The sequence below is a fragment of the Marmota monax genome, unplaced genomic scaffold, assembly GCF_021218885.2.
Source record: "Marmota monax isolate L192 unplaced genomic scaffold, Marmota_monax_Labrador192_F-V1.1 WCK01_AAM20220418_F8-fsc00008, whole genome shotgun sequence".
Lineage (NCBI taxonomy): Eukaryota > Metazoa > Chordata > Mammalia > Rodentia > Sciuridae > Marmota > Marmota monax.
In genome coordinates this window covers 23,418,416-23,434,291 of record NW_026694432.1, presented here as the reverse complement: position 1 = coordinate 23,434,291, position 15,876 = coordinate 23,418,416, and the positions used below count along the sequence as shown (strand labels likewise).

The 15,876-nt window shown below is 37.8% G+C and overlaps 1 protein-coding gene across 11 annotated transcripts in view; it reads right to left on the bottom strand.

Moving 5' to 3' along the window:
* The window catches only part of Luzp1 (leucine zipper protein 1), a 101,147-nt gene that overhangs the window by 26,033 nt on the left and 59,238 nt on the right, over positions 1-15,876 (bottom strand). For 5 of the 11 annotated variants that reach the window (XM_046418779.2, XM_058571060.1, XM_046418780.1 and 2 more), the window contains exons 2-3: positions 8,801-8,899; positions 8,027-8,119 (exon numbers count right to left, since the gene is read on the bottom strand). The gene's annotated coding sequence lies outside the window, so the exon portion shown is untranslated. Of the gene's footprint in view, positions 1-8,026; positions 8,120-8,800; positions 8,900-9,651; positions 10,033-15,876 lie in introns of those variants that run through there. The other 6 variants (XM_046418782.2, XM_058571059.1, XM_058571063.1 and 3 more) reach the window with 2 other exon arrangements.

Genomic DNA, 15,876 nt, shown 5'->3' with positions numbered 1-15,876 from the left:
TCATTTGGTATTACTCACATTAACAGGAATCCCATACAATCCACAGGGACAAGGCATAGTTGAAAGAGCTCATCAAACTATTAAAATGTACTTAATTAAAGCAAAAAGAGGGAATTGGGAAGGGGTATATATTCCCCAAAGATAAACTTAAAATAACCCTTTTTACTCTAAACTTTTAAAATTTGGATTCATCAGGGCTTAGTGCTGCGAAAAGGCATATGTGTCCAAAAAAATGTACATAAGCCCAAGGTACTTTGGGAGGATATTCTAACAGGACATTGGAAAGGTCCTGACCCAGTGATTGTCTGGAGTCGGTGGTCTGTTTGTGTGTTTCCACAGGGAGAACAGCAGCCAGCTGGATTCCACAGAGACTAACTAAAGCAATTTCTACAGACCAAAAAGAAGATGATTTGGCTCAAAACCATAACAGCTGATATCCAGAACTCCAGTTTGGCTATCCTTACATCTGCGAAAATGGTTCTCCCACACCTGGAGGCTAATGAAACCAGGATGCTTTTTTCAGTATCTATTTTATTATTGCCCTTTCCCACATCATGAAGTTCTATTTTGTTTTTTGAGCTCATACAGACCTAGGTTAATGTTTTGCTGATCAGTTCTATTTTTTTTGACTATGGAGTTTTTAAACACTGCAATGGAGATTTCACCTGTAAAAAGTTACAAGGTCTTTACTATTATGTTATGTGTTGTATGTATTATATTATGTGTGCACACTTGTTTGTGTTGTATGTTTGTATGCGCGTATGTCCATATATCATATATGACGAGCACTCATGAAAAAAATGGATCCAAATAATTTTTTCTTCATTTAAATGGTTTAATTTAAATTGGGTAAACAGGTGTTGAGGATTGTTTTAATATGTGAACAAAAAAGGAGGTTAACAGATCTGTTTGTTTACTTTCACCTTTCCTTTTCATTATATTTAATAATTCTGTTCAGTATAATGTAAATTGTTCAGAAAATTGTTTTCTTTTAGTGCCTGCTGGAATGTTACATAATTTTTTCTTTAGCCATTATTGCCAGAATTCCTATCTTCATCCCAGTACCAGTGAAGACAAAGATAAAACCAAACTACAGCTTCTGCAATAGCTATCACTGAACTGCTTGCAGAACTTGCCTCGACTATGTATCACTTGTATGCATTGTGAACTATCTGATGGTGCAGTGACTTGTGGTAGTGCCGGGGTATTTTTGCTGATGGTGTCATCGGTGGTACAATTTTTCCAAAAGGAGCCATCAATTGGCTTGATGTATCCTCCTCCCTTCTGCTTGTGATGGTCGTTCAGCTAAAATTTGGGGGCCAACAGAGGTGAGGCAAAGAACCTCACCCCCCCGCACTGGTACAAAGGCTATCCACAGGTGTGGCTGTATGCTGGACAGGTAGTCAATGACAGGTAAAATCCATTGCAATGGTACCAACCTAAGACAGGAGGCTGACGCCTTGAGGTCAGCTCATCCAATGATGGGTAAAGACCATATGTAGTATTGGACAACCTAAGGCAGGCACGGTCCCTAAGCCACATGCTTGTTGTTTAATTAAACAGAGAGGGGGAGATGTTGAGAGCCACAGCAGAAGTGGCCCCAGCAAACTTCCAGCTGATTGGCTCCTCTGCGGTGATGCTCACTGGGCTGTTTCCCCGCCCTTTCAGACCGGAGCTGCTCATTGGGGGACTCTTTTGGCTCCGCCCATGCAACCCAGCCAATCGGCCTCAAGAGCAGGAGGAGTGGGGGTTGAGAGGCTCACCAGAGGAGACAGTGGTGGCAGTTGGGCTCTGAGGGAATTCCTGAAGAGCTGTGAGGTGCAGCATGTGCATTCTAAAAATAAAGTTCGTTCCTGCTTGATAAGTGGCTCGTGAATTGTGCCCAGCCAGACTGCGGCAACAGGAATTTAAGTATGAAGTAACACAATCAGAACTGCATTCTGAAAGACCATTGGCTAGGAAAAACTAGAAGTAATTATAACAGTCTAGGCAAGAGATAGGATATGGGCCTGAACCAGGGCAGTAGCAATGAGGTAAAAGGATTGGAGGTGGATTTGAAAGATGACCTGGTCTATCCAGTTCTAATAATGAAGCCCAAGACTGCAAGTGCTAATCTGGCAGCCACACTACCAGTTTTGTAGGTTCATACTGCTTTTCTCCTCAAACTATTAGATCTAGTTAAATTTAAAATACCTAAATATCGTGACTGCTCTGTCTGAAACTACACTGTTCATGTATTTGTGTTTGGGAGGGGGATGGGGAGGAAAAAAAAAAAAAAACCTAAATAACTTACTTCTTATAACTTTACTTTTGCAGGCAGTATGGTACAATGATTAAAGATTATTATATAGACAACTCTGGAGCCACTGAAAGCCTAAATTCAAAACCTGATTTTTATTAACTTACTAGCTATATGACCTTGGGTAAGTCACTTGATTTCTCTATGCTTTGATACCTACCTTATAGGGTTATGTAAGCATATAAATTAAATATTATGTAAGTGTAATAAATTAGTTATATGGTGTGTGTGTATGTATGTGTGTGTGTGTGTGTGTGTGTATATATATATATAGCACTTAAACCAGTACCTGGATCCACATTAAGTACCGTATAAGATTTAGCTGAAATTATTGTTTATTTTGTTTTTACATTTCAACTTCTTGGTTTCAATCCATTATCAAAATATTTTCTACACTGTCTAGTTTATAAACATTCTTATTTATAAATCTAATAAGCATGTCTTATCTTCATCTAAGTTGACATTCAAATTTTTTAAAAAACTATTACCAAGAATAGTCCTCTAGAATGTCACTAAAAATGCTTCTCTAGATAAACAACTATCCATGAATTGGTATTACAACACCTTCATGTCAACTGTTCAATCAGCTCCAAAGCCAGGTCCACATTTTATGTTGGGATCATATGTGAAAACATTAAACACCTGATTTTAGCATTTAAGCTTTATAGCATATTCCTGATCCTGCAGGCTAGGAAACATTTCAAAAATGAAATGCCCTGAGCTTGCTCTCTCTATATATCTCAAAGTATATAATATGGTAATCATCTCTAGATAGTGTGATTTTTGTTTTGTTTTGGCTTATATCTGCTATCTTTCTATAATAAAATTGTACTACTTTATAGTTTAAATAAAATCATGTCAAACCTTAAAGGAAAAAAAAAAAAGAATTGTTGTTAGTTAGCATGACTTAGTAAACAAAAGCTGCCTTCTAGGGATCACGGAGTTCTCATCTTTTGCTCAATTTTAAAATTTTACCAGGAATCACTGGCAAGTTTCCAATGACACTCTCAAGCCCCCATGATCTACACTTAACTCCAAATAAATCAAACATCATTATAGGGAGAATCAAAATTTGACACTGTCTTCAAAATATGTCTAAAATTCATTACTTTCTGGATAATCACCACTACCACCCCCTAGTCCAGACTACTGATTACTGCAAAAGTTTCCTAACTGGTCTCCCTTCTTCTACCATTGCTGACCTTTCCTCACCCTCCATAGTCTCATTTTCTACCACAGAATAAGTGAAAAAGCACATCAGATGACATCACTCCTCTGCTCTACATTCTCCAGTAGGTCCCACTTCACTTAGAATAAAATGCACCCCAAAGGTGTCTCCCTGACTGTCAGGCTGTTCATGATCTAGGCCTTGTTACTTCTTTTCCTTATCTCCTATTGCTCTTCCTATTCTTCTCCAGTCACACTGGCTTCCCTGTGAGTCTTTAAGACACAGTAAGTCAACCCACACCTTAGAAATTTTACACCTGTCAGTCCCTTTGCCTAGGATGCTTTCCTCCCAGATATTTTCCTGGCTGGACTTCTCACTTCTTTCAGATCTTAACTTAAAATTTCATCATCAGACACCTTCCTTCGTACCTTATAAAAAGCAGCAACCCCTCCAAGATCCCCATCACTATCACTTCACCCTTTTTTCTTTCTAACACATATCACTTGGTGGATGTCATTTATTTACCTCTTTATTTATATTTGGCTAGTCATTTATTTATCTGTTTCTATCCATTAGAGTATAATGGCAAGGACTTTTTCTATTTGCTTATTGTCGTATAATAGGTTCCAAGAATTGCTGCCAGCAATATAAGTTTGCCTTTATTATTTATTGTACTACCAACAAAAAATATTCCTACAGGAGTATTTTGGCAAGAAGGTCCATTATTATGGATACATTTATCTTATTCTCCTAACACTATTCTTACTAGGTATCCTGAGGCTGTAGGACAATTAATACTCAAAGGAATAAAAGCAGCAAAGGGAGTGTTTGGAATTTCTCCCAATAAAATTATTACTCCATATACTATGAATCAAATTGATGAGTTAGCTAATGAGTTAAATACTTGGGCAATAATCATGTGCAAATCTAATGTTTCATTTGATAACCACTTACCATCTAATCCTTTATTGTCTTTTTGGTCATTGCATCCTGTAATTTTTCCAAAAATGACAAGAAAAACACCTATCATGAATGCTCCAAATATATTCACTGATGGGTCAAATAATGGTACAGCAGCAGTAGTTACCCCTGATCAAACTTTTACATTTTTAGTACCCAAACAATCAGCTCAAAAGGTAGAGCTTAATGCAGTTTTACAAGCTTTTGTGATGTTTAAAGATTCTGTATTTAATTTATTTTCTGATAGTCAGTATGTAGTTAATGCTATAGTATCTCTTGAAGATGCTGGTAGGATTTCCGTTTCCTCTACTGTTTTCTCTTTGCTTTCCACTATGCAAAGTCTATTCTGGGACAGAAAAGATCCGTTCTTTATAAGACATATCAGGGTACATACAGGATTACCTGGAGCCCTTAGTTTGGGCAATGATTTAGCAGATAAAACTACACAGGACATACATATTTTCTCTACACTAGAAGAAGCTATAAATTTTCATAAAAATTCCATGTCAATGCTAATACTTTACAAAAGTGTTTTAAAATAACTAAGGAACAAGCTAGACAAATAATAAAACACTGTCAAAATTGTGTGACATTTTTACCACAAGTTAATCTTGGAGTCAATACTAGAGGATTGATACCTAACCATATTTGGCAGATGGACGTCACACACGTGCCAGAATTAGGAAAATTAAAATATTTGCATGTTACAGTTGGTACTTCTTCTGGATTTTTGAGGGGCTGCCTTCATTCTGGAGAAAAAACTAAAGATGTTATAGCTCATTGCTTACAAAATTTTGCCACTGTGGGCATTCCAAAACAGTTAAAAACAGATAATGCCCCCGGTTATACTTCTACCTCTTTTAAACTATTTTGCTCATCGTTTGGCATTACTCATATAACAGGAATCCCATACAATCCACAGGGACAAGGCATAGTTGAAAGAGCTCATCAAACTATTAAAATGTACTTATTAAAGCAAAAAGATGGAATTTGGAAGGGGTATATATTCCCCAAAGATAAACTTAAAATAACCCTTTTTACTCTAAACTTTTTAAATTTTGATTCATCAGGACTTAGTGCTGCGGAAAGCCATATGTGTCCAAAAAAAGTACATAAGCCCAAGGTACTTTGGAAAGATATTCTAACAGGACAATGGAAAGGTCCTGACCCAGTAGTCAGCGGTCTCTTTGTATGTTTCCACAGGAAGAACAGCAGCTGATTTGGATTCCGGAGAGATTAACTAAAGTCCTGACCAGTGATTGTCTGGAGTCGGGGGTCTGTTTGTGTGTTTCACAGGGAGAACAGCAGCCAATTTGGATTCCAGAAAGTTTAACTAAAGCAATTTCTACAGACCAAAAATAAGATAATTTGGCTCAAATCCATAACAGCTGATATCCAGAACTCCAGTTTGGCTACCCTTACATCTGTGACAGAACCAGGATGCTTTTTTTCAATATCTATTTTATTATTGCACTTTCCCACATCATGAAGTTCTATTTTGTTTTTTGAGCTCATACAGACCTAGGTTAATGTTTTGCTGATCAGTTCTATTTTTTGACTATAGAATTTTTAAACATTGCAATGGAGATTTCACCTGTAAAAAGTTATAAGGCCTTTACTATAATGTTATGTGTTGTATGTATTATATTATATGTGCACACTTGTGTTTTGTGTTATATGTTTGAATGTACGTATGTCCATATATCATATATGATGAGCGCTCATGATAAAATGGATCCAAATATTTTTTTTTCACGTGATTTATATGGTTTAATTTAAATTGGGTAAACAACTGTTGAGGATTGTTTTAATATGTAAACAAAAAAGAAGGTTAACAGATCTGTTTGTTTACTTTTACCTTTCCTTTTCATTATATTTAATAATTCTCTTAAAGATAATGTAAATTGTTAAGAAAATTGTTTTCTTTTAGTGCCTTCTGTAGTGTTACATAATTTTTTCTTTAGCCATTATTGCCAGAATTCCTATCTTCATCCCAGTGCCGGTGAAGACAATGTAAATTGTTAAGAAAATTGTTTTCTTTTAGTGCCTTCTGGAATGTTACATAATTTTTTCTTTAGCCATTATTGCCAGAATTCCTATCTTCATCCCAGTGCTGGTGAAGTGAAAGATAAAACCAATCTACAGCTTCTACAATAGCCATCACTGAACTGCTTGCAGAACTTGCCTGGACACATTGTGAGCTCACCTGTATGCATTGTGAACTATCTGTTGGTACAGCGAATTGTGGTAGTGCTGGAGTATTTTTGCTGATGGTGTCACCGGTGGTACAATTTTTCAAAGGAGCCCTCAATTGGCTTAATGTCATGGCATTTTGCATCCTCCTCTACTAGTGATGGTCTAAAATTTGGGGGCCAACAGAGGTGAGGCAAAGAACCTCACCCCCCCACAGGTACAAAGGCCTATCCACAAGTATGGCTGTATGCTGGACCGGTAGTCAGTGACGGGTATGATCCAATTGCAGTGGTACCAACCTAAGACAGGAGGCTGACGCCTAGAGGTCAGTTCATCCGATGACGGGTAAGGACCATATGTTGAATTGGACTGCCTAACAGGCACGGTCCCTAAGCCACATGCTTGTTGTTTAAACAGAGAGGGGGAGATGTTGAGAGCCACAGCCAAAGGGGCCCCAGCAAACTTCCAGCTGCCAGCAAACTTCCAGCTGCTGGCTGATGATTGGCTCACAGCGGCCCCAGCAACATCTAGCTGATTGGCTCCTCGGCCCCAGCAACATCTAGCTGATTGGCTCCTCTGCGGTGATGCTCATTGGACTGTTTCCCTGCCCTTTCAGACCACGGAGCTGCTCATTGGGGGACTTTTTTGGCTCCGCCCACGTGACCCAGCCAATCGGCCTCAAGAGCAGGAGGATTGTGGGAGGTGGAGAGAAGCTTGGGTGGGAGAGAGAGGCTTGTGGAAAGCCGGTGGTGGCAGTTGAGGCTCTGAGGGTTTTTCCTGAGAGACTATTTTGTTTGTCGTGTGTGGTTCTAAAAATAAAGTTAGTTTCTTTTGACAAGTGGCTCCTGATTGTGCCCAGCCAGACTGCGGCATTGAATTGTGTTAGGCATGTAGTAAGTGGTCAATTTCTATAATCAGAACATAAGTCTCAGTATAGAAAAAAAATTCTATGAATAAATTAGTATGTATAAGTTTTGTTGATAAAAATGATTCTTTTTCCCCCAAATTTCATCAAATACATATATTAGAAAGCACTGGTGCTCCAAAAAGAGAGATAAAGACTTGCTTCCATTCACTCAACCAGAAATTAATTTCATAACCTGAAGTACGAAGAATGTTTCAGGGAAAAGAACAGAACAAGAATCCTGAACTACTTAGAAGGGCAAGAGTTTGCCTTTAAGTTTCCTACTCCCACAATAAATTGTGCCTATTTCCTGCAAGGAGTTGGTTGACATGAAAGTGAGAGGTCTTATTGAGATTTCTTTCTTATGTCCATTCACTCCTGTGACTAGTACCCATGTCCCAGACTTAGTATGTGTTTCCCTATTGCTTTACATCCCCAGAAAACTCTTCTCTATCATCTAGCTACCAGTGGCAACCAAGACCACTATTGCTTGGCTACTCACTGATCAAAGGTCTCACTTCGCTCACTCCTATTTCACTGGTGTTCTCCACTGCTCTCATGGACACCAGCCAATAAAGTACTGGCACATGAAATCCTGAAAGGGATAGAAAAAAAAAAAACTAGTTGTTGATCAAAAGTTTCTTTAATCTGTTAATTTTGTGAGGCTTTTTAAAAGTTATGTCCATTACTATCTCAATAAGAAAAGTAACTTTCTTATTGAGAAACATTAGAGGATTGGGAATTTGGCTCAATGGTAGAGTACTTGCCTTGCATGCCTGAAGCCTCTAGGTTTAATCCCTAGTACCACAAAAACAAAAGAAAAACATTAATGAAAATAGTAGGGATATGAAATCTAGTCCTATCATTTACTACCTGTGTGAACTTGGAGAAATTATTTATCCTCTCTAAGCTCATTTCCTTGTGGTAATGATAAAAGCACTAACCTTAACTTTACAGGGCTGGAGTTATTATTAAGGGAGATGATGTATGTCAAGTGAGGCAGTGCCTGGCATTCAGTAAATATTCAGTAAGTGGCAGTTTAGGACTGCTTCTTAAGATTGTCAACTTCCACAAGATTTTTATCCTCGTCAGATTGGTCGATTGATTAAAGAAGAAAATAAGTGAAGTACTTAGCCTAGTGTTTGTTTCACAACAGGTCATTAACAAATATTGATTTTCCTCCCTTCCCCTTATGATAGTAAAAAATTATAGAGGATTAAGAAGTCACCCAATTCTACTGGTATACCCAGATTTCACTGTACAACATAATACTTACCATTTAGGCAATTTAAGCTTTCTGTCATACTTCTGGCTCTCCCCCAATGTTTGTTGTCTTGGAAACAGTCACTATCTTTCAATGGTAATTGCTCTTGTCCTGGATAGAATATAAAAAGAAAGGAAGAGATATAGGTAAAGCATGAATCACATCAAGGCTGAGCTGATCCAAAGGCCTTCACATGTAGGACAATGTCAGAAAAGACAAGACCTGAGTCTACATCCTGATCATGAAGGAAGTTGGCTATGTCTCTCAAGAGACAAAAAGGAGTTTGGCCCCAGAACACTTCCCCTTTCCTATCAGATGATATGATTTGAGGGCCAAATTGTCTTTCTTTAAATTAACAGGCCTATATATACATCAGTAGTTGAAATATTTATATGACATCTTACAGCTGGGAAGCATCTCAGAAATCAATAGTTAAATGTCCATATTGTAAGGAAAAAAAGTGAAGCTTGGAAAGGGTGAGCCACACAATTACTTAGGGGTAAAGCTAGGATTCTACTAAAAATTAGATGTTCTGGAAGATGGGTTAGAAAAGATAAACATCTATAGAGTATCCACTATATCCTAGGTACTATGTTTTATATAAGTCAATAATATGATGTTATCCCTACCATATGCATGAAGAATCTAAATTTCAAGAAGTCAAGTGACTTGTCCAAGGTCTTGTAGCTTGCCTAGTAAATTAAATGGCAGTCAGGATTTAAACCCAAGTCTGTCTGACTACAAAATCCCCTTCACCATGCTGACTCTCATTTTGCTGCCTCTTTTCTCAGTCCTCAAAAGAGCCCTGAACCACCAGATATCAATTAGAACTAAAAATAGAGCTTCTATGTATGCAATCTTACCCTCCAGTTTTATAACAAGCAGCCACCTACAGGAGAGCTGAATTAAGAGAAGTGTTACTAGAGATAGGAGATCTGGGTCAAATCTTCCTGTCTATGGTGATCCTGAGAAAGAATGGAAAGGTTGCTTCTCAGTTAGTGGTAATCTAAAAGCTTCACATTCAAATATCCCCTTCCTTTCATCATGATTGCCTATTCCTCCCTTACACATACCTACAGACTACCGTGATTTCCACACCTTCAAAACACACACGCACCCCAGACTCCATCCCTGCCTCTTTTCTCCTAAAGAGCAAAGGGAGGACTGGGGCTATAGCTCAGTGGTAGAGCGCTTGCCCAGCATATGAGGCACTGGGTTTGATCCTCAGCATCACATAATAAATAAATAAAGGTATTGTATCCATCTGCAACTAAAAAAAAAAAAAATTTAAAAAGGGCTAAAAAGATAGTATTTATTTGTTTGTTTGTTTGTTTGTTTATTTTGGTACTGGGGACTGAACCCAAAGTGTTTTACCATTGAGCAACATCTCCAGCCCTTTTTATTTATTTATTTATTTATTTTTGGAGGCAGAGTCTTGCTAAATTGCTTAGGGCCTCGCTAAGTTGCTAAGACTGGTCTTGACCTTACAATCCTTCTGCCTCAGCCTCCCAAATTGCTGAGATTACATATGTACAAAACCATACCAGGCAAAAGGATAGAATTAACATGGAGAAATGTTTTGTTTTGTTTTCAAATGGTTTAAAAGATGAGAGCAAAAGGAGCCCTCAAGCCAATAAGCCTGAAGCCATAATAATTATTGATACACAATAAAAACAGCTATAAAAGAAGTATAAAAATATATGTGGAAGGCAGCACCCAAAAGATGGCTTGGGTGGGTGTGCGGAAACCTTCAGCTTCCTGTGCCCCCTTTTAAAAACATTGTGATTGCCATTCAAACAGCTTTAGGATAAACCTCACAGGCCTTCTGTCCTGCCCCTATCACCATCCATCTCTACCACATCCCCACCCACTTTACACACACACACACACACACACACACACCTTCCTCTTCATGGCCTACAACCTCTCCTACATAAAAAATCTGAACTCTTAAGAAATGGTGCCATAAACCTGGCCCCAGAACACCAATACTCCCATGCCTTAGGCATATAGTACATGAAGTAAATTTTGTGCATTCTTTTTCCTTTAAAAAAAAAAATCTGACCTATCTCCACTGACATCTCAATAGCCCAAAGGTGACAGTAAGACTCCACTGAAAACTACTGCCTCAGCACCCACCACCCATTGCCAAATTTACTGACACATTTCTAAAGCCCAGGAGCCTTTCTCTTTAAAACAGGATGAAGGACTGGGGTTGTGGCTCAGGGATAGAGCACTTGCCTAGCACATGCAAGGCCCTGGGTTCAATCCTCAGCACCACATAAATAAAATAAAGGTATTGTGTCCAAACTACAACTAAAAAATAAATATTAAAAAAAAGGATGAAATGCACTGCCCAAAGTCAAGCAAACAGGAACTCCAAATGATCCTTATTTTTTTTCAACTGTCTACATTCTCTCCTCATTTCTGAGGAATAGAAGCAAGCAGCAAGCGATTTCTTCCTTATGCATGTCATCTACTTCTAGCATCCTCCATGTACTGGCCTCTGTCATCACAACCACAGGATGATTGTAAATATCCAATTCTGTAGTGCTGCCCCTTCACAGAGCTTTCCACTCTAGAGATCCACCTCATCACTTCCCTCAGGCATCTCTTCTGGTGCTTACTGTAACTTCTGGTCATGGTAGTGGTAGTGGTGGTGGTGGTGGTGGTGGTGGTGGTGGTTGATTGATCTGTCCAAAAATCAAGATTAAAGAACCCTTACAATCACAAAGAATCCATTCAACTGCCTCACTTTCCTGAGGAGCAAGTAAGTCTCAGAGAGAAGATTTGACCAAGGTTATAAAGCAAGTTAATGGGAACATGGTTGAGTTCTTTTGTTCCCAAAATGCTTCAGTAATGTGTAAGTGCTATGGAGAACTCTGTTTCCAGTGTGACCCTCCAAGACACAACTACTACAAACTAGATAAAATACAAAAATGAACAAAAGCTGGCAAATTTTAGAAAGAAGCTGAAAATTGGATGAAGGGACTGGCATGAATAATTCCTCATTTTTTGGAGCTCTGGTTTGAGAGTATCCAGCTAAAATTCAAATAAAAACCAAATCCTAGGCTTTCAGTCTTGAAGTACCAGAAGACAGAGCCCAGAACAGCCACAGATAATGGGAAGTAGGAAAGACAAGAACCAGAGAAGAAGAGTCTCAGGTTCTGTGTGCAAATTCTACCTAAGACTGTCTGACCCCTGAACCATGCATACAAAGAGCAGAATTCAAAGATCTCGGTTAAGAACAAAAGAATTGGATTGAAGCCAGGTGCAATAAATAGTACAAGCCTATAATCCCAGCTACTTCCTCAGCTGAGGAAGATAAAACATTCAAGGCCGGCCTGGGCAATTTGGTAAGACCCTACCTCAAAAAATGAAAGGGCCAGGGATATAGTTCAGCGGGTTCAATTGCCAGCACTACAATAACAACAACAACAACAAAAACTGGACTGAGATTTGGACTGCCAGCTATTACAGGTAATACAGCTTACAGTCTGCTGCCTGCTCAAATAAAAATATCAACAGAAACCTGAGTTCCCACACATAACATTCATAATATACAGAACACAATATCAAATTACATGAATAACTAGAAAAATTAAGCTTGTTGGCCATGGATAATCACCAGAGGGCAATTTCAAAATGATGACATGTTGAGATGATAAGACAAGAATAGTTAAGGCATAGCTATTATAACTGAGTTCAATGAAGTAAAAGAAAACATGCTCAAAATGAAGGGAAAAACAACAGTAAGTAGCAGAGAAATCAAAAGTTTTTTAAAATGGAAACTTTTAGAAGAGAAATTCAATGAATGGGCTTAGAACAGAATGAAGATGACAAAGGTAAGAGTCGGTGAAGCTTGAAGAACAGAAATTATACAAACTGAAATAACTCCGGGCCATCTGCAGTCTCTAGAAAAACCACTCTTAGAACTGTTCACCAGAGAGTACAAAGTGATAACTTTATGTTATCAGAAAACTTGATACCAGGGAGAAACAGAATAACTTAAGATCACAGAATTAGAAAAGCTATTTAGTGGCAATTTTGTTAGACCAGTCCACCCTCATCTACTAATTAAACTTCCAAGGGTCTTGCAGATATAAGTAGAATAATTTTGAAGGTGGAAAATGAGAGCACAGGATAAAAATTAAAACCAAAGATAACCATAATACCCAAAGTCTCAAGAAGCAAATCTAATGTCCCACTGTATGTTAGGGAGCAAGAAGAATCACTGCTTTCCTCCCATAATGGATGAGACAACACTCAAGATTGTTCAGGGGAAAATGCCAAGAGGGACTTTAATGGTTTTTCTTCCCTGTGCAGTCTCTTCACCAAAAAGCTAATCTAGGGGCTGTGGTTGTGGCTTGGTGGTATAAGGCTTGCCTAGCATACGTGAGGCACTGGGTTCAATACACAGCACCACATAAAAATAAATAAATAGATAGATAAACAAATAGATTGATAGATAGATAGATATAGAGGTATTGTGCAGATAATCTTACCTCTCATATGATGAATAAGTGAACAGGTTTAAGTGACTTGCAACCCTTTTTAAAAACTAATCCAACAATTAGACTAGAATCCAACAATCTCACTGCTGTGTATCACATTCTTTTCACTTACCAAAGAAAATTTACCAGAGAAAAGAAAGATTGGAATTAGAATGAAAAAACTTAAGAACTTTCATGCATTTTGAGAGCATTTAAAAATAAACAACTGGTAAGACTAACTTGAGATTAGTAATAAGTATGTTTTTTAAGAGAACCACTAATCTGGCAAACAGACTGATAGCAGGTCCAGGTAGGAACAATCAGTAGATCTGAGCTGCACAGTGCCAGCAGCTTGGCAAGAGTCAATTCAGTGCCACCGAGGTTGGTAGAAGCAGATAACCTGAACACCAATACTGACTTCACATGTTCAGGTCACTTATGTTTGACCTTAGGACGGTCGAAGTACAAACAGAAGAAACATAAGCTAAGAAGACACATCAGTTTTGATAAGGCCAGCCCTTTTCTCATCCCCTCTTCCACACCCCATCTCCCCATATAAGGAAAGAAGAGAATTAAGAGTGATTGTTTCTGACTCAAGTGCAAAACAGAACAAGACAATATGCCCTCTAAGTATAAATACCTTGTTCGAAGAGTGAAGCACCAAGATGGCAGCCCTAGTTTTACCACTAATATTGCTGGAAATGTCTTTTATATTCTCTGGGTCACAGTTTCATGTATAAAACTAAAAGGTCAGACTAAATGATATTTAACAATGATATATTACTGTCCTTTCCAATGGCACCACGTTTAACATCCCTATTCATGTTATCTCCATCTGTCCTTGAAGAAACTATGAATAATAAATCCCAAAAGGCAGAAGCAGACATGTAAATTCACATGATTTATTATACTACCTCAATATTACATAATTATTCAAAATTTCTAAAGAATTTTTTAAAGTCATCATTAATTATTAAATACATCAGTAACAGAGACTTCAAAACCTGTCTCTGTGATGGAGGGCTGCTAAAATAATGTCTTGCATCTGAAAGTGCTTCTAATTCTCCCAGGATAACTTTTCAATCTATGTAACCCTTGAGATGAGAAGGCAGATAATCTTATCTCTCATATGATGCATAAGTGAACAGGTTTAAGTGACTTGTGACCCTTTTTTAAAACTAATAACAGAGACCAGACTAGAATCCAAAAATCTCACTGCTGCGTATCACGTTCTTTTCACTTACCAAAGAAAATTTACAAGAGAAAAGAAAGATTGGAATTAGAATGAAAAAACTTAAGAACTTTCATGCACTTTGAGAGCATTTATTAATTAACAATTGGTAAGACTAACTTGAGATTAATGTGTATATTTGAAAACTGGCATTAAAAGAATCACCACCTGTCTCTGCTGTTTCCTTCTCCTAACAAGTAGTCCATAATTGAGACTAGGCTTCCTTGCAATTAGCCTGTGTTTGTGAGGTTTAGCAACAGAACCACATGTCTAAAATTGTTAATTATTCACCTGCTTTAAGAAAGATGACGGAATCAAAGGAACATGCAGGATCTCTTTAACCTCAAGGAGTCTATGATTAGGATTGTCAAGTGGCCATAAAGATTATAACAGGTATGGCAAAAGTAGTTAAACAGCAAGTCACAATAATCACCCTAAGGAGAAAGAAACCAAAAGGGCCTTCATTACCTACTAATCTTCAAGGTAACCCTAATCGGATAAAGACCATCATATTTATTGTATAAAGAAGAAAAAACATGGCTCAAAGTCATATAGCAGATAAGTGGTAAAGCGGATTCTCACCCAGGTTATTTCTGCTATAAATTTTGCTTTCTCCTCTCCATTATACCACCTCTCTAGGTAGTTCTCTATCAAATCTTACCCTTAGGAAAGCCCATGGTACATCAAACTCTGAAGTTAGCCTAGGGATAAAACAGTGAGTTGAAACAGACTCTGTATCCATGGCATTTATAGTATACAGCAACAGGAAAAAAAAAAAGAATCTTATCATTTAATATAAATTTTATAAAATACAATTTAATAGAAATGGACTCACTCAGGGAGGTCTAGGAAGGCTCCTTCTAGTGAGAACGTTCCGTGACAAGAGAGCATGGTGAAATTGAAGAGCTAAAAGTCGATCTATGACTTTTAGCTGAGAAAAGAACTGAGAACAAACAGAAGTACAAGTAAGAGGAAGCTAAAGAGGTACAGAGAAAGCCACACCATGCAGAGACCCTTGGAGGCCAAATTCTGGATTTATATCTTTATCCAAAAAGTTAGAATAAGTAACTTTTAGTATTAAATAGAAGCGAAACACATTCCAAAAAGATCACTTTGGCTTCAGTATGGAAAACAGATGGAAGGAAGAATAATGCAAAGATCAGTCAGGAGACAGGTTCTGTAGTCCAAAAGGGATAACGGTAATAAAAGCCAACAATAATGGGCACATACCCTCTCTTACCATGTTCTAGGCACCATTCATTCTAAGCACTTTATATGAACAAAATTAATCCTTATAATAACTCCATGGCACTAGTACTTCTATTCATAAAATGAAGATAGAATTAATTAACTGGATTAGGTGT